The sequence below is a fragment of the Sinocyclocheilus anshuiensis genome, unplaced genomic scaffold (genome assembly GCF_001515605.1).
Source record: "Sinocyclocheilus anshuiensis isolate Anshui unplaced genomic scaffold, SAMN03320099.WGS_v1.1 scaffold2170, whole genome shotgun sequence".
NCBI classification, from domain to species: domain Eukaryota; kingdom Metazoa; phylum Chordata; class Actinopteri; order Cypriniformes; family Cyprinidae; genus Sinocyclocheilus; species Sinocyclocheilus anshuiensis.
The window spans coordinates 623,081-645,582 of record NW_015558572.1 but is presented as its reverse complement, the minus strand read 5'-3'; the positions used below and the strand labels follow the sequence as shown (position 1 = coordinate 645,582).

Below are 22,502 nucleotides of genomic sequence, written 5' to 3'. Positions count from 1 at the left end.
GTTTGGTTTATTCTGCTGTCTAGACACAAGAACACAAGCAGAAGGCTTTTTATACACCGCTGAAAAACAGCATCACGTTGCTCCATTGAAGTATGTCTCGTCTGTAGTAAAACAGCTGTTTTCCTCCAGATGTGCATTTGCGCAGATCTGAACCTGCGATGATGGGGTCATTCTGTTGTTCTTTGACATCCGTTTGGGCCAATTTCAAAGCCATTTGTTTCAGATGTGCACCGTGCGCTGGTTTTCTTTGATGCAGGGTGTTCAAAGACAAATATGAAAATGAAATAAATGTCAGCCTGACGTGATTATCGACAAGGCTAAAGGGAAAGCGAATCATACAGATGGTGAGTCTAAAACAAATGACTGTTTCTTGTTTGAATAGTAGGGAGTTGAGAAGCGAGAGAGGCCACATGTCCTAATGACTGATGACAACCTCGAGAAAGCCTTGAAATGAAGACATATGGCTTTTCCCTCCTGAAACCTGTCTGAAGTTCATAGATGCTCGCTTACTAGCGCAACTACCGCATCTGGCTAACAGACAGGCATCAAACAATCCCACATCCCGCAGCCCTCTTAATAAATTCCCATTCATCACACAGACAAAACCTGAAAGGCTCAAACAAAACTGACAGGTTATTTTAGTCATGGAGAAATTGGAGATTTTTTCAGGTGATCGGAAGGGTGATGAGGATGAGTCTGTGCTCTGAGATCTCTGACGCAGGTTCTGGAGATGTCTCTGGCTCCGGGCCCAACCGAGCTGATCATATCTGACAATGTGCTTTTCCTGTCTAGCATCTTCCCACCTTCCCAACCCCCCAAACCTCCAGCCTACCCCGCACCACCTCCTCACGCAACTCCACTCAAGTGAATCACCAGCATTCGCAGTCCTTTCTGAGGCCTATACTTCGCTCTTTTTCATCCATCTCTCTCTCTCCCGTTCACTGTTAGATGGGTTCCCGGGGCAAATGGAGAAGATGTAATGTGTGTTATCTGTGTAAAGTACAATCAGTCCCCCCTCGTTCTCTTTCTCTCACTCTTTCACTCCAAAAGCTGATCTGTCCTCCTGAGTACTTCACATTTACTCTGGTGGCTTTTGCGTTCATGCGAACCCTTCTTCGGAGAACCGTGCAAAGGAACAGACACGCACACACAAGCCGGATAGAGGACGGGGGGTTATTCCACATGCTGTTATGGATTCTCCGTCTTGATTTTCTATGAGGCGACCCACAAGGGTAATGAACTGTACCTCTGGGAAGACTAATTTGAGTTGGATTAACCCTATATTGCAGTGAAAGGACGGACACATTTGAAGGGAGGAGCCAGACTCCACCCTCTACTGTTTATGACATCAACCCCAGATGCACCTGCCTGACACTTTGGCATCGGCCATCATTTCATCAAAATGAATTCGTAAAAAAAAAAAGGAAAACATAGGGCATGACAAAGGACAACGTTCAAGGGGAATCTGAATGCAACACCTGGCCCATCCAGAAGAAAAAATACAGACACGTGTCTCCCCTGCAAATGTGTCCAGTGCATCCCTTTTGCCCTTTAGTGAGAAATGGAAGTTTCAGAGCATAGTGGAGCTACAGTAAATTATGTAAATGGCAGACAAGCAATGCTGTAATCTGCTTGTGAATCTCTAGTCTAGTAAAACTCTTAACTTTAGATTGAAAGCATCTACTTACAAGATTTCATTTAATTTTAGTGGTCTATAAGACAGAAAACGTTTTTTTTTTTACTTTTTTCCCTTAATTGTTTCTCCTACACAGCTATGAGATTGAATTGAGAGCAAAGTCTCCTGCAATTTAAGATGTTTCAATTCAGGAAACACCCTTGTTTAGTTTTGGCCTGTAGTGTTGTGTTGCTCATGTCTGTTGTAGATATGGTGTTACTATAGGTTGTTCACTGTTTAGCCAAGCAGGGTTGGTTTTTAATATTTGTTTTAGTTGAATTATTTTCAGTTAGTTGCCAAGACCTTCAATTTTCACTGAAAGTTTTCATCTAATTTATATGTCTAAACTGAATGCTAGGGGTGTAACAGTACATGTATTCGTCTTGAACCGTCACGGTTCGGACGTCACGGTTCGTTTCATGCAGTCAGACGACGAATACAGTCAGTCATAGGCGATCAATCCAGAAGGGTGCGCACGGTAATGCACCGCTAACTGTCACAACAGGAAAGAGCAGAAGAAGAGACGATCAACGTACCAACCCAAAACAAGAACGGTGAGCTCAGATGGCACGCAAGGGCTCGAAGAACTGCCAGCTTGTTTTAAATCAGCAGTGTGGGAAAGTTTCGGGTTCTAGAGATGCTATAAATCAGAATCGGTTTTTAGTTTTAACTCGTAAGATTATTAATAGTCCAAGGCACTCGAATCTTAACAGCAGTGATATAACGTTTCCTTGGTTACCGCTGGAAACAAAGCAGCTGCGCCTGCGCGTACAAACACCACTTTAATATGCATTATATGCAGGTAAGAGGAAAAGAAAATGTCATCGAAACATTTCTGAAGATGGTCAGTTCCTCTCAGAGGTACATTAAAGCTTGATCTGCCTGGTACAGTATTTTCTCCTCTTTACAGACTTCATAAAAATTTCACACAAATTACATTTTGGGAAATGACTGCAATGCAGTTTTTGTGCAATTCTGCAATAGAGATCTGCCAAAATAAAACTAAAAACCGAAGTAAAGAATGCAAAAGAAGTGCTGCACGGGGTATAGGTTCCTTGTCTCGGTGCTCTTTGGGTGCAAGGGATAATTTAACTCGTAAGATTAATAATAGTCCAAGGCACTCGAATCTTATTCAAAAAGTTTTAAAAAGCCTTTATTTCATCATGGCTGTAAGTTTTAAAACAGGTGACAAGTGCACACCTACACGTTGCGGCTATTTTGCCTTCGTCAGGGTGTGAGTAACAAACACAATCTGAGTTCATTTTGAGCAGCAATTAATTAGTCTAATAACAATCACCTGGTCGTGCTACACAAGACAAACAGATGAGAGGAAGTTCAACGATTACATAGCAAATTAAATCAAACACAATATAATCATAGTGTAAAGAAGAAACATTTTTTACATCAACTTAAGTATATAAACCAAACTCCACATATCAATGCATGTATACAGTAATGTACATAGTATGCATTTTATTTCTTGAACACTATTCAACAATGTCATAAATATCCCAAATAAATAATATACACTGTGTAATTTATATTTAAAAAAAAACAAAAAAAAAAAAACATTCAAAACAAGATCAACAAAATATTTTCAGATCTGAAATCTTATTACAAAAAAGGTACAAAGTGTAATTCCCCATTTAAGCCTGGAAGTTTGGTTGCTTTCAGTGTATAGATCCAGAAAGACACTCTCTGTAAAAGCTTATTAACCCTATCACCTCTTCTTATTGACCTGGGGCCATGTTCTATACCGATTATCTTCAATGTACTTGGGTTAGTGTTGGGTACACAGTGTATATTATTTATTTGGGATATTTATGACATTGTTGAATAGTGTTCAAGAAATAAAATGTATACTATGTACATTATTGTATACATGCATTGATTTGTGGAGTTTGAATTATATACTCAAGTTGATGTAATTTTTTTTTTCCTTTACACTATGATTATACTGTGTTTGATTTAATTTGCTATGTAATCGTTGGACTTCCTCTCTTCTGTTTGTCTTGTGTAGCACGACCAGGTGATTGTTATTAGACTAATTAATTGCTGCTCAAAATGAACTCAGATTGTGTTTGTTACTCACACCCTGACGAAGGCAAAATAGCCGCAACGTGTAGGTGTGCACTTGTCACCTGTTTTAAAACTTACAGCCATGATGAAATAAAGGCTTTTTAAAACTTTTTGAATAAGATTCGAGTGCCTTGGACTATTATTAATCTTACGAGTTAAATTATCCCTTGCACCCAAAGAGCACCGAGACAAGGAACCTATACCCCGTGCAGCACTTCTTTTGCATTCTTTACTTCGGTTTTTAGTTTTATTTTGGCAGATCTCTATTGCAGAATTGCACAAAAACTGCATTGCAGTCATTTCCCAAAATGTAATTTGTGTGAAATTTTTATTGAAGTCTATAAAGGAGAAAATACTGTACCAGGCAGATCAAGCTTCAATGTACCTCTGAGAGGAACTGACCATCTTCAGAAATGTTTCGATTACATTTTCTTTTCCTCTTACCTGCATATAATGCATATTAAAGTGGTGTTTGTACACGCAGGCACAGCTGCTTTGTTTCCAGCGGTAACCAAGGAAACGTTATATCACTGCTGTTCCATAAGCGCCACCTGCTGTCAGAGAATACATTTGCATTTTCATTCAGTCAGTCTGCTGTTTTTGTTTTGTTCAGGTGTCTTATGTAGCATAATTTCACAAATCTAAAGTCAGCCATTCTGTTTTTGTTCATAAATCTTGAAATTATACAATCTATTTCAAATCAAAAAGAACTGCTTATGCTACATGTATGTTGCACAGCACTACTGTCTGTTCAAAATAAATAAAAAATAAAAAATTCCTGTTGTAGTGAACTTGTATCTAACCGTGACCCCAAAACCGAGGTACGTCCCGAACCGTGACTTCTGTATACCGTTGCACCCCTACTATATGTACAGTGTCTGGGCATGTAAGTGTACGTCATGATGTCATGATGTTACCACGTGTTGCTTGTTCTTGTACATGTAAGTTGTTTTGACTATGGCCAGTCAGAGCACATTGCATGCTTATCTACTCTGATGCATCGAGGCAAAGACATTGTTATTCTTATAACAAACAGCGTGACCCTTGAGAGAACTCTGACTCTGTGGTGGTTTTCTCTCTCTCTCTCTCTCTGTCCCTCTATTAACACACAGCTCTGAACTTAGAAAGACCAGCCCTTACAACACATTTTTTACACTTTTTCTCCTCCCAATTAAACCATATAGGTATATGACTGGGAATCGTGAACTACATGTTAAGAACCGGTAAACCAGCAAGAAACCTCAAAAAACCAGTCTGATCCCCAAACAAATGACTGAGTCTTTTCTTTTCAGAGAATTAACAATCAGTTAGAGCTATTACTGAATTAATCAGACTCACTTACTTAACCTCGTCATTAATTTTGTTATGTCCGACTGCCGTAACAGCATGTTATGCATAATGTAAATAGCCTAAACAGTCTAAAACATGGAAAATGATTTGTAAAGCATTCTGTAAAGAATTAAGATTTCACTACACAGTAACATTTAAACAGCATTTAATACTTCAGTATGCTCATAATGTGCTATTATTTCAGGAGCTCTGGTTTTATTGACATTGATCAATCTTTTTTCAATTTGTAAAACAATATTTTGAATGTTTAATATTCCCTTAAAGTTAGCAGCACTTTAGTTCAAAGTATGTTTTTTGTAATTTTCTACATTATAGAAAATTCTACTGTTCTACACTACACTAAAATGTTATTTTACTGCCATTTTAGTCAGAGCAAATGGACTGAAATGAATGAAAGATGACAAAATGAGAGTACATTTAAAGGATAGATTTTTTTCTAAACAGTTTTTGTAGTCGTCACACACTAAAAGTCTCTTACGACCAAACGAGGCTCTTTCTGGTTTTACATTTGCTGTATTGATTTGTTTTTCTGAAAGTAATTTTTTAAACATTAATACCTGTCTTCCTTTCTTTAGTGTTTGCCATTGGCTTTATTGTGCATTCCTTTGATGTGCCTCTGATTATTTTATTATTGTTGTTGTTTTTGTGTCACAATCAATAGCAAGTGCTGTTGAGCAACTCATATTCCAGTCCTCATCTAAAACATGACACACAACACTCCCCCGACCATTTCAGTTTTTTTTCTGTGGATAAGAGGCACACACACATACTTTGTGCCCTAAGACTGTGCGCTTTGAGTTTTGAGGTCCTTGGGCTGTGACAGAAAGGAAACATTTGATTTTACATTATAAACCGTTTATTCAGCAATGGCAAAAAAGAGACGTTTCACGCTTAAGCCCTCAGCAGGCTGCGCACGGAAATGTCATCATTTTTTGGGGGCTGTAAGCGTGCGCATAAATCTGCTTAACAGTTTTTCTGCTGTGGCACTGACACCGCGTCCTGTTGTCCGTTGCCTTTGGGCTGGGGGGGTGTGTGGGGGGTGGGGGTGATGTGGGGAGAATCTCATATCAGCATTAAACACATTTATCTAGGAGAGTGAGATAAATAGAGAGAGAGAAATGAGGCAGGGGAGAAGGGTGGTGGATGGGATTCTGGGAGGAGGATGGAAGGCAGCATTAGGAGTGAAAAAGCAAAGTGTTCCACAGTTCAATACCGCAGCAGTACATCAGAGCAGAGGTTTTCAACCTTTACAGGCCTAGAGACCCTCCAACCACACTCTCTGCCAACATAGTGACCTCCAGTAGAAAATATTTCTCTGTAACACTTTGTAAATTAATCAAATATGACCTTCTATACTGATTAACTGAACATTTAAAGCCAACTTGACCCTCTGCTGGAAGCCCGTTTTACATTTGTTGTACTTAATGTGATATAATAATAATAATAATAATAATAATAATAATAATAATAATAATATTATTATTATTATTATATATAAATAATAATTATATTAGAAATAATAATTCGATAATGGTCAATTATTATTTCAGGTTAAATTTAATGTACCTAATTTTTTAAATGTAGGCCTATACGTAGAAAGAAAATCTTGCATTTTGAATACAGAATTTCAGTTCATAGATTTCCCTGCAGAATCTTCATGGACTTCCAGGCTGAAAACCCTGACGTTGAAGCACAAAATCTAGAATAACGGCATCAGGATAGTTTCTCCGTTAAGCCCAAATAATTTTAAACTAAGGCTTGCATTGATTTTCACAGACAGCTGGATTTTTAGGGGCCTTCTGCCGGAGCATTGTCATTTAAGACCACTTTTCGTGGCCCAACTGCACAAGCCCCACCTGTTCCTTGAATCCTTTGAGCTGCAGCAGTCAAGCAATAAATAAGCTGCCAATTTGAATGCACTGAGGCTGTTAGACTGGCAAAGATCAAAGCCTTCTGTGTTAGCACAGCAAATACAGCATAGAGCCCAGCACCTCCCCTCCCTAAAACAAAACCTACACACAGAGCATAATTAGCCAGCATCTCCCCAGGCACTAGCTTAGCTGGCGTACTCTACACTACTGTCAGAGCAGCAATGATGGGCATCAGTACAGCTATTGCAAACACATTATGCTTGTTAATTTTTTCTTGTTTTCAAAAATCAGCCATTTTATGCGCAGTCCCTTGACATCATTCTGGAGATTGTTTTATGATTCTGCTTTCTTAGTAAAAGCGGCCTTACATAAGTCTAATTATGCCCCTCAGGACCATGCAGGCCACTCAAGGAGACTGAAGAACATTTAAATGAAGAAAGAAGAGGTGCGCAATACAAAGATAAGACTATCACTTGAAGCAATAGTTCACCCAAAAATGAAAAATCTTTCATTATTTTTTCACCCTCATGTTATTTCAAACCTCTGTTGTTTTTTTGTTTTGTTTTTTTTCCAGTGAAAAACAAAAGGAGCCATTTTTGAATGATTATTACACAGCTTTTGATATACAAAGAGCAAAAAAAAAAAACACATAATAGCACTATATCTACTGTAGTACGCATTATTATTATTATTATTATTACAGTACTAGTAGTACTACTAGTAGTAGTAGCAGCAGTACAGTAGTAGTAGTACCTTTTATATTTAGTCATTTTTTTAATTGTGAATGTATTGTGTATTACCCATTATCAATTTTTGCGAATTATTATTACTATTATTGTTGTTGTTGTTATTGTTTTTGTACAGTATTAGCACCTTATTATTTAGTATTAATTTTTCAGTCGTAAATGTATTGGTATCACTTTATTTTACAGTACGTATACTTCCCTGGTACATACATGGTAAATATCTTGTACCTACAGGCAAATGAGTGGTAACACAAGGTACTTACCTGAAGTGTATGTACATGGTAACAAATAAGAAACATGGCTGTACTTAACAGTCGTACATGCATGGTAATTAGTTTGTACATACAGACAAGTGTGGGCAATAATGGTCACTTACAGGTAGTACCCGTACATGGTAACTAATTATATACTTTACTGTACTTACTAATGTATATGTACTTGGTAAATATGTAGTACTTACGGACAAGTGGGTACAAACAGGCGCGTCCTTACAGTATCCGTATATGGTAACTAATAAGACACATTACTGTACATACTAATGATATGTACATGGTAAATGTGTAGCTCCTACAGAAAAATGTGGTATTATGTGGTAACAAACAAGACACATACTGTACTTGGTATATACGTGGTAAATATGTAGTACTTAAAAACAAGTGTGTTTAACAGTGTTGGGCTAGTTACTCAAATAATGTAATATATTACTCATTACTAGTTACTCATTTCAAAAGTAATATTGTTACTTATTACTTTCTGGCAACAGTAATTAGTTACACTACTAGATACATTACTTTTTCTTCACGCCCCACAGATGTTGTAACTGTGTATCTTCCACATAAAATTCTAGTGATTGATATTCACATTCAAGTAGAAGTGTTGTATTAATCTCATTAATTGTCATGTGTAGCTTGAAGCTAATTTTCATTTCTCCGTTACCCATTTACGATTATATTTCATTAAGTTTGTAAGAAACTTTAAATTTATAAAATGATTTTTAATTATAGTAATACTATAATATATATATATATATACTATAATAATATAGTAATGCTGATGAGAGGGATGTGGGTGGGATGTAATGCCAGAGTAAAGTAAAGCCACAACTTACACAAAAATGCTCATGATCATCTTTTTTCCTGACAAAATCAATATAATGCAATATTTCTATCTGCTGAATGTAGACTTTTCCATATTCCAAGCTTGCCTGCTGCACTGGGGACATCACATGCCTGTGGTAGTCGTGAAAATTATGAAAATAAATCTAGGGATTATTTGATTGTTGGATTTTAAATCAGTGAGGTTCAGGCATCAAAAGTAACTAAGTAACTGAGTGTCACGGGTGCACTGCTGAGTGGAGTGAGGAGCAAGGAACGGAGGGAGACGAGGAGTACATCAATCCAAATGGGTTTAATATTGGCAAAGGAATACGGAGAACTCACGCAATACATGAAGACATGAACAATACCAGACGCGGAACTGAAACCAAGGGACACTATTTAAACACATGACAAGACAAGGGGATGACGAGACGCACCTGATCAATGGAAATAAACAAGTTGGCACTGGAGGGCGCTCTGGAGGAGCAGGCACAGCAAGGCGCTTTCGAGGAGCTGGCACTAGAGCGAGCTCTGGGGCTGGAGCCGACATCGGAGCGAGCTCTGGGGCTGGAGCCGACACTGGAGCGAGCTCTGGGGCTGGAGCCGACACTGGAGCAAGGTCTGTGGCTGGAGCCGACACTGGAGCGAGCTCTGGGGCTAGGATTAAGGCAGAGAACAGTCCTTTTCTCTTCATCCTCTTCCTTTGGTTACGGGGGAACTGGGCAGCCGGCGGGCTTGTCGTTGCGGTGACCGGCAGGCTTGACTTCGCAGTGGCCGGCGGGTATGACAACGGCGCGGCCGGCAGGCCTATCTTTTGAGAGGCCGGCCGTCTTGACTTCCGAGCGGCCGGCGGGCTTGACTTCGCAGCGGCCGACGAGCTTATCTGTTGAGAGGAATACTCAACTTGAGTACCGCATAACTTATTCTGTACATTAACTAATAGGTACATACACCAGTACGTACATAGTAAGTATATGGAAATAGGACTGTAAAATAAAGTGCACCATTTTACATAAACATTACAAAGGAATTACCAGTTCTTCAAACTTTGTTAAACTTTACCATGTATATACCATTAGTAAGTATAGTAATGTGTCTTATTAGTTACCATATACTGACACTACCTGTAAGTGACCGTTATTACACACACTTATTTGTAAGTACTACATATTTACCACGTGTATACCAAGTACAGTATGTGTCTTGTTTGTTACCACATAATACCACATTTTTCCATAGGTGCTACACATTTACCATGTACATATCATTAGTATGTACAGTAATGTGTCTTATTAGTTACCATATACGGATACTGTAAGGATGTGCCTGTTTGTCCGTAAGTACTACATATTTACCATGTATATACATTAGTAAGTACAGTAAAGTATCTAATTAGTTACCATGTATGGGCACTACCTGTAAGTGACCGTTATTACCCACACTTGTCTGTATGTACAAAATAATTACCATGCATGTACAGCCGTGTTTCTTATTTGTTACCATGTACATACACTTCAGGTAAGTACCTTGTGTTACCACTCATTTGCCTGTAGGTTCAAGATATTTACCATGTATGTACCAGGGAAGTACATGTACTGTAAAATAAAGTGCTACCACTATGTATATACACGTGCATATATACAGTCAAACCAAAAATTATTCAGACACCAGATATAATTTTTGATATTTGTTTTATTAGTGGGTGCAGGACACTATAGTTCATTAGTTCAAGTGAGGATATCAAAATAAAGTAAACTGTGACATATCATACCCAAAAATTCTTCATACAGTGGACTACCAGTAAAATTGATAAAAATTTGGGACCAAACATTATTCAGACACTTTGACATGATCATGTTTTGCTTAAGACATCTAATCTGACGTTATGAAGATTAATTTGTTCTGACACAGTTTAACTCTGAGTTCTTGTCATATTTTATTACCATTTTCTAAACTATAGCGAATAAACTGTGATAATGTGTGAAATGTTGAAGGTGTCTGAATAAATTTTGGTTTGACTGTATATTTATATAGCTTCTAAGATACAACAACGAGAAGCTCAAATGGAGTCAAAAAACATAAAACTACTGTAGTACATATCGCTTATACCACACAATAACATAACATCATATTTGGAACAATATGAGAGAGAATAATATAAATAATGACTGGATTTTGGGGTGAACTGTCACTTATGGAAAGGTCAGGTAACAATAGCTGAACGAGTTTTGGTTTTTTGAAATAGCCGTATTTTGATAATTTTTTCTGTATTATGTAAGATTTCCATGTTCTTAGAGCATGTACTGTGCTTTAAAGGGCAGAAGTTACACTATTCGCACAACACTTGTATTTCATAGCTCCAGTGAAGTGAGTAGAGTTACTTAAGAGTGAAATTTAGGGCACTTATAGGTCACAAAAAACATGGGGGTTACTAGATGTTTTTGTGAGAGCAGCACAACCTGACACTGAGCATAAACTTGAGAATCTGATACTTAGTTTGACTGACATTTCAATCTGTCTGTGGCCGGTGTGGAGTATAGTTCTGCATGCTAGTACCTCTGTTTTCTGATCAAAGGCTGGCCTCTTTATCCATCCACCTCTTATTGCAGAGAAACGTTAGTGACATGGTTTATCTGTCCTGGCTTTTGAAATCTTGGGGTCTATAAATGTTTAAAGTAGATTTAATTTTCGTAGTTATGTAAATGCAGCCAATAATGTTTTACGGTGAATTTTTGAAGGTCCCCCCCAACAAATGTAACAGTATGTATTTATGTATTTATTTATTTGTCATTCATCATAATATGACGACCAGTTCAGTTGAAGTCAGCTGAATATGAGGGTTAAAGATGTGTATAGACCAGTTTCCTGTTTTCCAATTTCAACGATTTAGTCTTGAGCAACATTCCAAAAAAACAAAATGAAAACAGTAGCGTGACAGTAAATGGTGATGCAGCTGCTGTGGCATTCACACAGGGTTGGTCTCAGACTTTGAGTGAGAGATAGACTGGCATTTTGGAAAGGTAGAACAGCTGTAGGCTCCGTTTGGGTGGCGGGCTTCTTAGGAGACGTGCAGCAGGGGTGGACGGATGGATGACTAGAGTAATGACAAGTGCTTCAAGCAAATAATGACTAACACACTTGCACCATATGCATTTCATATAGAATTTAAAAAGTGCATTGATGTGGCAGTGAAGTAAGCAGTGCACTTGAGAAAGCCATTCAACACCGCAGAGCCTGTATCATACAATAATACGGCACAAAGTAGTCATGTAGTCAAATAGCATTGCTTAGAATTTCTAAGTTATTTAGTTTGAATGATAGCTATATTTATTTTAATTACCACACCAGTGCTTTGCTGTGTGAATAAATGTTCTGTTCCCCAGCTGTCTCCTGATAAAGTTACTGTAAACATTTGTAAATGTGGATTCTGGTAATTCTTTGTAAAAATACAGTGACATTTCTCTCTGCAGGGATCATTTTGCAGTACCGGTAGTACAGACTCAATTTAGCACCTTCTGAAAGCTTTCACAGGCTCCTGTGCATATTTGTGTTTATTTACAAAGGCAAAGGTTTCTATTTCCAATGTGTTTTGCAGCGTTTTGCATTAGCTAGTCACATTGAAACATTGAGTCAGTTTTCCACATGTCCTTTTCAAAGCAATGTTTATTTAGTTGTAAAATATTTAAGAGATTTAAGGAAGGTATTCATTGTATTATTTACTTTATTATTATTTGCTTAATTTTTCTATTATTTTATTTTCAAATAATACTAAAACTGTACTAAAGTACAGTAGTAGTACTAGTACTTTAGTACTAAAGCTAAATAGAAATATTAAAAATAATAATAAAAATAAAAAAACAATGACTACATCACAAAGTTACTACAGCCAAAACTGACATTTCAATTATTCACATTCACAAAATAGTTAAAATAGGTAATAGGAGTGTGATGCAACAGTTTTTGCTCTTGTTCAAAAGTGTAGAAGATAGATTTTTAGGGTTTTGTAAGTGTTTTTCACAAACACATCTCTTCAACCGTCAAGCCCATTATGTGTCATTATTGTGTTGATTAAACTTAATTTATGGCACTTATGTCTACACAGTGTGAGGTGGTGCTATACAAAATGGCAGCACCACTGTGAAGAATTGTCTGTCTTACAGGGCATGTTGTCTTTTTAAATGCTGTGTTGTAGAAATGACAGTACCTGTGATGATTTATGATAGAGCCATAATCTGATATTCCACTGCTTCACCTCATTTGTGTGTATCACCCACGCATTAGCTCCCCTCACAGGCCAGATTCATAAACAAAACTCACTTCACTTCAGCGACTTCTACCCTTTACCTCTAAAACTTTGTGATATCACCTTAACCATTTTTTTTTATTATTATGTTTTGGAGGCTGGAGGTTTATAATTTTAGTATGATTCACATGGGCCATTGAATGTTAAAAATAAACTTTATTTATTTATTTATCAAGATGAGAAAAAAGGTGGTGACATGATAGTGTTTTATGGTTTAATGTCCAGTTATGTTGGGATTTAGGACAAATATTTATGTTTGGCAACCGTTGCAGTAAAGATTGATGAAGAGCAGGCTAATTGTTGCTTTAAGCAGTAAGCCATTATTGTTTTGCATGTAGAATGCTAGCGTTTGCTATTGCTAGGTTGAAGGTAGTTAGCTATTAGAAACATTTTATATGAGTGAGTAATTAAACGATTATGTAAAAACTAAGAAATCAACGAAAATTTTGAGGACACATAAAAATCTATTTGATGCTATTTAAATGAGGCTTCCTAATGTATTCAGTAAAATGTTGAATTTAAAATAACAAAAATTATTATTATTTTGTATTATGTTCCATAATACAAATTAAATTATATATGTAATTAAATTATTATTATTATTTATGTTACAATTATACACTATTAAGCTTGTGTGGAGAACCATGGGGTTGTTTCAAGCCTTCAGATCCTGAAAGCCATTTTGAACCTGTGCCCAGTCATTTTGTTGGGCCTTTCACTTTAGATCATCACCTTTTATCAATGACGCTGCCAGGATTGCAGGGTGTACAAAAACTCGGACCGAAGCCAGCATATTCTTTATTATGAGACATTCATTTTGTTCAGACCTGCCTCATTCTGTTAGCTTAAGCAATAATAGTGTAGTTTCAATTTAAGGAGTCATTTAGCAGATGTGCTTATCCAAAAAAGACTAAAAATACACTTATTACAGGACAATCCCCCTGGAGCAACCTGGGCTTAAGTGCCTTGCCTTTAATTACCAGCTCTGAGCTTTAACCGCTGCAGGCCAGTTTTGTATTTTAAAGGTAATGTGTGTCACTTTGTTTCACTGTTGAAATACTTTCTCCTTATTTTTCGCTAGCAGTTTGTCCAAGCTTACAGTTTTTCTGAATTGCTAAAACACTAAACCCCAATCTCTGAACCAAATTATCACTAGCTTAAACCAATGTGTCGAATAAAGCACTCTTTCTGCTAAACCTTAAACACGTTCAGGCAGTTGAGCTCTATTTGCAAATCTCATGCACTCTTTTTGCAAAACTCTAAACACATTCTCATTCTCTTAAACACTTATCACACTGTGATGCATTTGTGCTGCAAAATGCTAAACACAAGCGGCAAAAGTTAAACACAACTAAAGCACAGTTGTCATCGTTTACCCACAACGATTCAAAATTGTTCACACTTGTTTCTAATGATGTGATCAAACCAACTGTACAAAATATGAGCCAGTTCAGAGTGCACAAGTGGCACAGGTGACTGAATGATGATGATACGAACAATAGATGGAAACAGTTTGAGAAGGAGAGGAGCAAGAGTACATGTAAGAAGTGGAGGATGAGGAGGAAGAGGATTAGGAGAGAAAGAGCAAGGTTTAGAGAGTGTTATCAATGCTGCATCTGTCAGACCAGAGGGTTTTTTCTCTTTGTCTAGCAAAAAAGACAAAGTCCTCAGGCCGGACTCAAGCACAAAGACGTGATGCTGAGACAGAATGAATCTCTCCATGACCCTGATTTTACAATTGCACAACTTACAGTATTTGAGTGTACTGTAACATGCTTTTCATTTAGAGTTTTATTTGACCTTTTTGGCCTTTGCAGTTGGACTGCAGTATTTTTTCAGTATCCAAGTGCTGAATATATACAAACATTCAGTGTGAAGCTGACAATGTGCTTACAGTTGTGCAAATCTAGCCTTGTGTTTTGCTCCTTGAGTGTAAGGTTTTGCAAATTGTTGGAAAAGTTTAATTTTAGTGTGTAAGCAATTGTAAAAAACTGTAACTCATGTGTGTGTGTGATCTGAGAGTACCATTTGATTTTGAGTGCAAGTGAAATGGTTTTGCAGTGATTGTTTGACTTTGATGGAAGAGTCAGAGGTTTCGTGAATTTAGTTTGAGTATTTGGATTTGTGTTTAAGGTTTTGAGAAAAATGGTTTCAAGAAATGTGTTTTAGCAATTCAGAAAAACTGTAACAGTTGGACTGCAGTATTTTTGCAGTATCCAAGTGCTGAATATATACAAACATTCAGTACTATTCAATATTTGGCACAATACTATTCTTGCAGTACATACTGTACAGTATGCCTATACAATATATTCACCTTACTCGCAATTACTATACTTTTTTACAGAATTGCAAAATTATTTACTCAATACAATATTATTTTTTCTGTAATGTTCTGGATGCAGTGTTCTCCATTTTTCTCTGCAGTGTCTAATGAACGCTCTGTAGTGTTTATTAATGAGTGATGGTTTCAAGAAATGTGTTTTAGCAATTCAGAAAAACTGTAATATGCAGAGGCAACTAAAAGTAGACCATTTTTGGGATAAAAGTGTAAAAATGTGATTCCTGTGCTAACTGAATGAAAACAAGTAGGTACAAAGTAATGATACGCCATAGCATAATGAGAAATGTATAAGGTCGTTTTTGAGAGGAACAGCACAAGTGTAACAAGGTGGGGAAAAACATCCCCAAAAAGTACACAACTTATCAATTTTTGGGTAAGTCGTTATACCCTGTGTGAGGAAAAATGGTCAGTTTTAGTCCAATGCAATAACTTTAACTAGCATTTTCGGGAAAAAAGAAAATCCTCTCTGGGTCAAAATGACTGAAACAACACGAGGGTTATGTTTTTCATCAAATGTTTATGATTTAATTTATTTCAGCTATTTAATTTATTTTAATGAATTTTTAATATTTTTAGCTTCAGGTTTAGGCTTTGTAAACAAAGGCAACACTGGTCTCTATCAAAACATGAATTTGTTTGAGCATCCCAGCCTGCCTGACAACAGCGATTCTGGCTCAGCCAATGGTGTGAGTTTAGGGCGGGGCTATCTTTATGTTTGACCTATGACAGATAGATAGTGTTCATGAAACCTGTTAGAAAACATTTTTTTGCAATTTTGTTTAGAGATGGAGTGGAGCAGGTATAACTATTTCATCTTTAAAATTATGCTGTTTTATTTTAAATTAAAAAGGTTTAATTGGCTGGTCATTTTTGGGACTGCAAACAGTAATTTTGGTGCATCTTTCACCAGTAACAGCAGAGGGCTCTCTTTTGACTTGAGATATATAAAATGTCATGTTGGACTTTATCTGATTATTTCACAATATTTCACGTATCTTGTCCATCCATCACCAGTCTGTCAGTTATTTTAAAGTGGACAAAAAACACAAATAATCTCTCAATTTACTGGGAAATCTCAGCAGCCCTAAGGTATAGTCACTACAACTCTCCTATGCTCTTTCCTCTTACGAATCTCTCTCTCTGAGCTTTCCTCAGTGTTTTCTTGTCTTAGATAGGCCATCTGATGCAGTCAGTCTCACATTTGCTCCTGTCAGTCTGCGCTCCTGCAAAACGTCCTGACGTGTTGCATTCATAGAAGTGTCAGTCATCTTCTGTTTGGGAAGGTGTGTTTTTTTCCATGACATCTATAGCCTTTTCAGTCCACACATTTAATTGTGCGGCTGCTGCGGTTCCTGTCAGCGGCTCTTGCTGAAGTGTGTGTGCGTTTGTTGTGAAACGCAGACCTGTGTGTCAGATGCAGCAGATGCCTGACATTTTTTATCTAATGAAACAAAGGCAGACCCTTTGAGTCCTATCAGACCTGTGTTTGCACGCATTCTCCCTATATCTTTGTCTCTATCTTCCTCTTTCCAAATAAAAACAGAATGATGTTTGACATGAGCAACTTAATCGTGGCACTAGGAAAAAGAGCATCGATCTGATCCACATGACACTTGGACTGTCTTCTGCTGTTCAACATTAAGATGGCTAGGTTTTGGAAATGAAAACCAGGCACACTTCTTGTTCCTCAGAATATGAATTTGCAATGCCATCAATGTCATTATTGATAAATTGTAATTGTATATACAGTATATTGACCATGGTAAATATAGTACATATTGTGCATTGCAAAAAAAGTATTTATTGTTTTTTTTAAGACACATTAAATTGATTCAAAATGACAGTAAAGTCATTTGTAATGCTACAAAAGATTGATATTTCAAATAAATGTTGTTCTTTTAAACCTTATGTTCATCAAATAATCCTGAAAAAAAAAATCTAAATAAGTATTTATTAAATATTAAGCAGTACAGCTGTTTTCAGCACTGTTAATAATAAGAATTGTTTCTTGAGCAACAAGTCAGCATAGTATAATGATTTCTGAAGGATCATGTGACCCTGAATACTGGAGTAATGACTGCTAAAAAGCTTTGCCATAGAAATAAATTACTTTTTAGAATATATTACAAAATAAAATTATAATCATATTTCACAAAATTACTGTTTTTGTTAAATAAACACACCCGCTGATGAGCATAAGAGACTTCTTTCCAAAATAAATTAAAAAATCTTACCAACCCCAAACTTAGGTAGTGTATGTTATAAATACTTTTGTCTTGTTTTGTCTTCAAAATATCTAAAAAATAAACTTAAAAAAAATATAATTTAAAAAAAATATTTTTACTTGCCTAGTTAATTACTAGTTAGAATTACTTCAGATATTTCAGAAATATCCAACACATATTTTTAGACTTTTTCAATTTTCATGTTGGTGACCAAACAGTTGACATTAGCCACTTCCATAGTATGAAAAAAAAAAAAACTACTATGGAAGTCAATGGCTTGGGATACTATGGGATCCCTTTAATCCCTTTAAAGGCACAATATGTAATTTTTGCCGCTGGAGGACGCGTATTCAAAATAAACAAAGAGGCAAAGGCGTAGAGTTGTCGTCTTCATCCCCACAGCCGACGGGACTCGGGCAGAAATCATGTTCATGGATGAGCTAATGATTTATTAACGTAGTAGAATGAAGCAGGGTGAGGCTGAAAGCCGTCGAAGCGAAACGAGGCCGCTGAACGAGCGTGACACACGGCTCGAAAGCAGCAGAGCTTTTATTATGCCCTAGTCGACCGCTTCTGCTCCTTCTGGTTGTGCGTATGTGGGGAAAAAAAGCAGCGCTGTTTGATCGTATACTAGATACATTTGAAAGTTCTGTTATAATGCTACTCTGTGCGGTCGTCACCGGTCTATTAAAACGCACAACATATTAAAGCCTCTGGTGTTTCCATGTTTTCTACAAAACAAAACCGGAAATCGAGGGGTTATGACGTCATTGGCAGGCGACACAATGACACTATGGACACGGTCCGTGTCACTAGTTAAAATAGCTTATTTCTCTGGATTTAAACATTCTTCGAAACATTTGGGATAATGTAAGTACACAAATCAGCAAAATATATTCAAGATTCAAGATTTTTATTTGTCACATACGCAGAGGATATAACACTGTTCTAGTGGTTTTTGGATATTTTAATAAAAATATCTTATATTTTGTGCCTTTAAAGCAAGAAGAAGAAGAAAATAAAATGTCTGCAGTGTGGAAAGAAAATAAACTTTCTTACTGGCTACTAAAAATGGGCATGATTGGTTTCCACTTAGTTCAACGAGGAACATAAGCCGCAAAAGTACTTGTCAGATACTGCATTCAAGTCCTCCTGGGACGTTCGTACTTACGAGTTGACAAGTCGTAATTACGACTTCAGGTGCGTTCAAGTCAGTTTAGTCGGCACAAGATGGCTGTGTACCTTCTTTTAATAAATTACAAGAAAATACAACAGGGTCTGCATTTTTTTACTTGGATTTCATTAACTAGCTGCGTAACAAGAACATGACCAATTTAAGTTTATAGGACAACTAAACTATCAATTTAAACAAAAATTTACCGTCAACTACAGACGTTGCATCCATCGATTCTGCCATGTTTCTCATTGACACGCCCCCAACTCGGAAACTCGGGGCTTAAAGAAAATTTCGAGTTTCCCACTCGTAATAACGACTTTGTGGTGGCGTTCATGTGCGTTCAACTCGTAAATACGATCTATCCGACATGACTTGAACGCACCAATAGATTTGGTACTCTTTAGATCTATCCATGATTGATCTGGACTGGGAAGTTACAGCTGCATAGCTTCCAACTGCTTCATTGGTTCCTGTTACCCAAAGCACTCACCGCATCTCGACCACTCAAAGTGGCCCGTCTGTGAAGGCGCCTCCACTGCACACAGTCTCAGGGGACAGCGGGAGTTTCTTGGATCTTCATGAAAGGGTAGCATGAAAAGGAACGGTGGGTTTTTGGGTCATAAGGGAGCTCTGGAACTCTGTGTGCTTATCATAACCCTTATAAATGATGTAAACTGGCATACCTCAGCCCCCAGGGCTACCCAGACTCCCCCTGGGTAGAAGGGCACAGAGTGCTCTCAAAATCGATGTCACTTTCTCACTATTTACAGTATACATATATAAAGACTCAAACATACTCATGTGTGTGTTAACTTACTGAATGAATTGCAAGCCATGCGTTTATTTATTGTTTTACTTACTAGTTTATTGCTTTTAGTGGGTCTCAGATATACATACACTACCATTTGAAAAAACATTCCTGTTCTTTTGAGCTTTTTATTAATCAAAGAATCCATAAAAAATTGTCATGGGTTCTACAAAAATATTTAGCAGCACAACTATTTTTAACATTGATACTAATAAGAAATGTGTATTGCGCATCAGTATATTAGAATGATTTCTGAAGGATCATGTGACACTGAAGACTGGAATAATGATGCTGAAAATTCAGATTTACCTTCACAGGAATCAAATATATTTAAAAATATATTACAATAGAAAAAAAGCTGTTTTAAATTATAATAATATTTCACTGTATTACTGTTTTTACTGTATTTTATGTTAAATAAACAGCACTGGTGAGCATATAAGAGACTTCTTTCGAAAACATAAAAAAAATCTTACCAACCCTATATATTCACAATAATATTTCAATATTTCTGCTCTATTTTTGATCAAATGCATCCTTGGTGAGCATAAAACACTCTTTTCAAAACATTTTATTTGTACATAGTGTATATGTTTGTTTGTATATAAAATACATATATGTATCTCACTAGGCAGACGCCATAATGTTTGATAGATAATACAGCAAATTATTTGTCTGAAAGTTTTCAAACTGTAAAGTTTGTTTAGGTCATTTAAGTAATTTCTTCATATTTCATCAGACTTTTTTCCCCAGACTTCCTTCAGTGTGTTGAATTGTGTTTTGTGGTATGACTTAGTGCTTTGAATTATTCAGAATTTAGTGCCTGTTAGCTACAAACCCAATTCTCAAAGGGGATGCAGCTCAATGGAGATGTGTTTACTTAAGGAGCCATTCTAAACATTACAGTAAATTAAGTTATGATTGCTCGATGTGTATCGTGCTGTTTTTTTCTTCACCATCCTTTAAGTTTCTCCCATCTAATCAAGCGTAATGACACTCCATATCCTGTCGTTTCTACACACTGAATTAAGACTGCGCACATGTCTTGGTGGGAAAAATAAATATGTTGCTCTGTGATGGTGCTGACGGCCAGAGACAGAAAATGCAGAAACTCTTTAGTAATGTGTGATTTGCTAGGGGCCATTTTGGCTCCGGCCAAACGGTTTGTGCCAAGAGCCAGGATGGCTGCCAGTTTCCCAAACAATTGCAGACACCTGTGATGAATGGCTCAATGGTTTGAGCTCCACTGACACAGCTGCACTTTTATAGGGTTGTGTATGGATAAAAAAAGGCCTGTTAGCAGGAGATAGACTCAGGCTTTAGAAGACACCATGTTGCTTCAGGCCTGTGTAGAGGGAATTTTGACATGAAACAGCACCAGAAGAACAGGTTTGGTTTTAACATGTTTGTTGTCCATGTTGTATGCTTTTTATATGTTTTGACTGAGTATATTGTGATAGTGTTGTCACAATAGTTGCCAATAACTATACCAACATTTCACAATTTTTGATTTAGATTTTCCATCTATTGAATAAAAATAGCATATTTTAAAATATATGCAAATTAAAATATTAATCATAATATTTATCAATATTATTATTATGATTTGTTCTTCTTTTTTCAATTTACTTTAGTTTTTGTTAGATTCACTATCATTAAGTTTTAGTTTAGTTTTAGTATTTTAGGGCCATCAATAACTAAACACAGTATTTTACAATTCATGATACACATTTTAATGATCTATTGAATAAAAACAGCATCTTTTAAAATTTAAAACATAAAAATTGTAAAATATAAAACAATAATATTAACAAATTTCAGGATCGTTATAATTCTGAAATTTAAAATTTTTAAGTTTCACTTTTTCAGAGTTTTCTGTTTTCAGTTTATATCGTTTTTTTAAAAGTATAATTTAAAACCAGTTTAAAGGTGTTGAATTTCTCAGAATATACCATGAAACTAAAACTTAATAAAATAAAAATGTCCATAAATTATTTTAATTTTACTTTATTTGGGAGTCATGAGAATGTATTTTAGCTTAGGTGTTTTTTTTTTCTGTTATGTTTTAAAACTAATTAGGTAATGGATATAGTCTATTAGATATAATTAGTATATAGTATATTTATTATAGATGATCTACACCCACTTATAAGCATCAGTTTCAGTTTATGTGTGATAATATGAAAAGCGCTATACAAATAAACTTGAATTGAATTGAATTGAATAATGTGTAATCGGTATTCATTAAGACCAATTTCCTTTCTATCTCTCTGCTGTGTTTGTTGTTGTTTAATTTATTTAACAAGGGGTCATATGATGTTGCTAAAAAGAACATTATTTTGTGTATTTGGTGTAATGAAATGTGTTTATGCGGTTTAAGGTTAAAAAAAACACATTATTTTCCACATACTGTACATTATTGTTTCTCCTCTATGCCCCGCCTTTCTGAAACGCGTCGATTTTTACAAAGCCCATCGGTCTGAAAAGCGAGGTGTTCGGGTTTGAATCATCAGTGGCAAATTATTTAAATATAAAAAAACGTACTTACAGTCTGCGAGTCAGAACAGCCGGCATTGTAGTCTACTTTCCCAGGATCAGGAAACAGTCCTCCATAAAATGTGCTGCACACATCTGAATATTTGGGTTGAAGTGTTCTGGAACGGTGTTGTAAATACAACTTAACCACTGATTTCTAGTCGTGTCCATTTTTGGAAGGCCAAACAAAGTAGTTTCGCTTTCACAACGAAGCACACAGCGCCTTCACGACATGGCGGCGGCGGCAACAATACTACAGCGAGAATAAAAGTTACGCCTTCTTTCTTTGCGT

General features: G+C 36.4%; 1 protein-coding gene across 3 annotated transcripts in view; it reads left to right on the top strand.

The window, feature by feature from the left end:
• Positions 1-22,502, top strand: part of tsnare1 (T-SNARE Domain Containing 1) — a 139,884-nt gene that overhangs the window by 61,714 nt on the left and 55,668 nt on the right. The gene's annotated exons all lie outside the window — the stretch shown is intronic.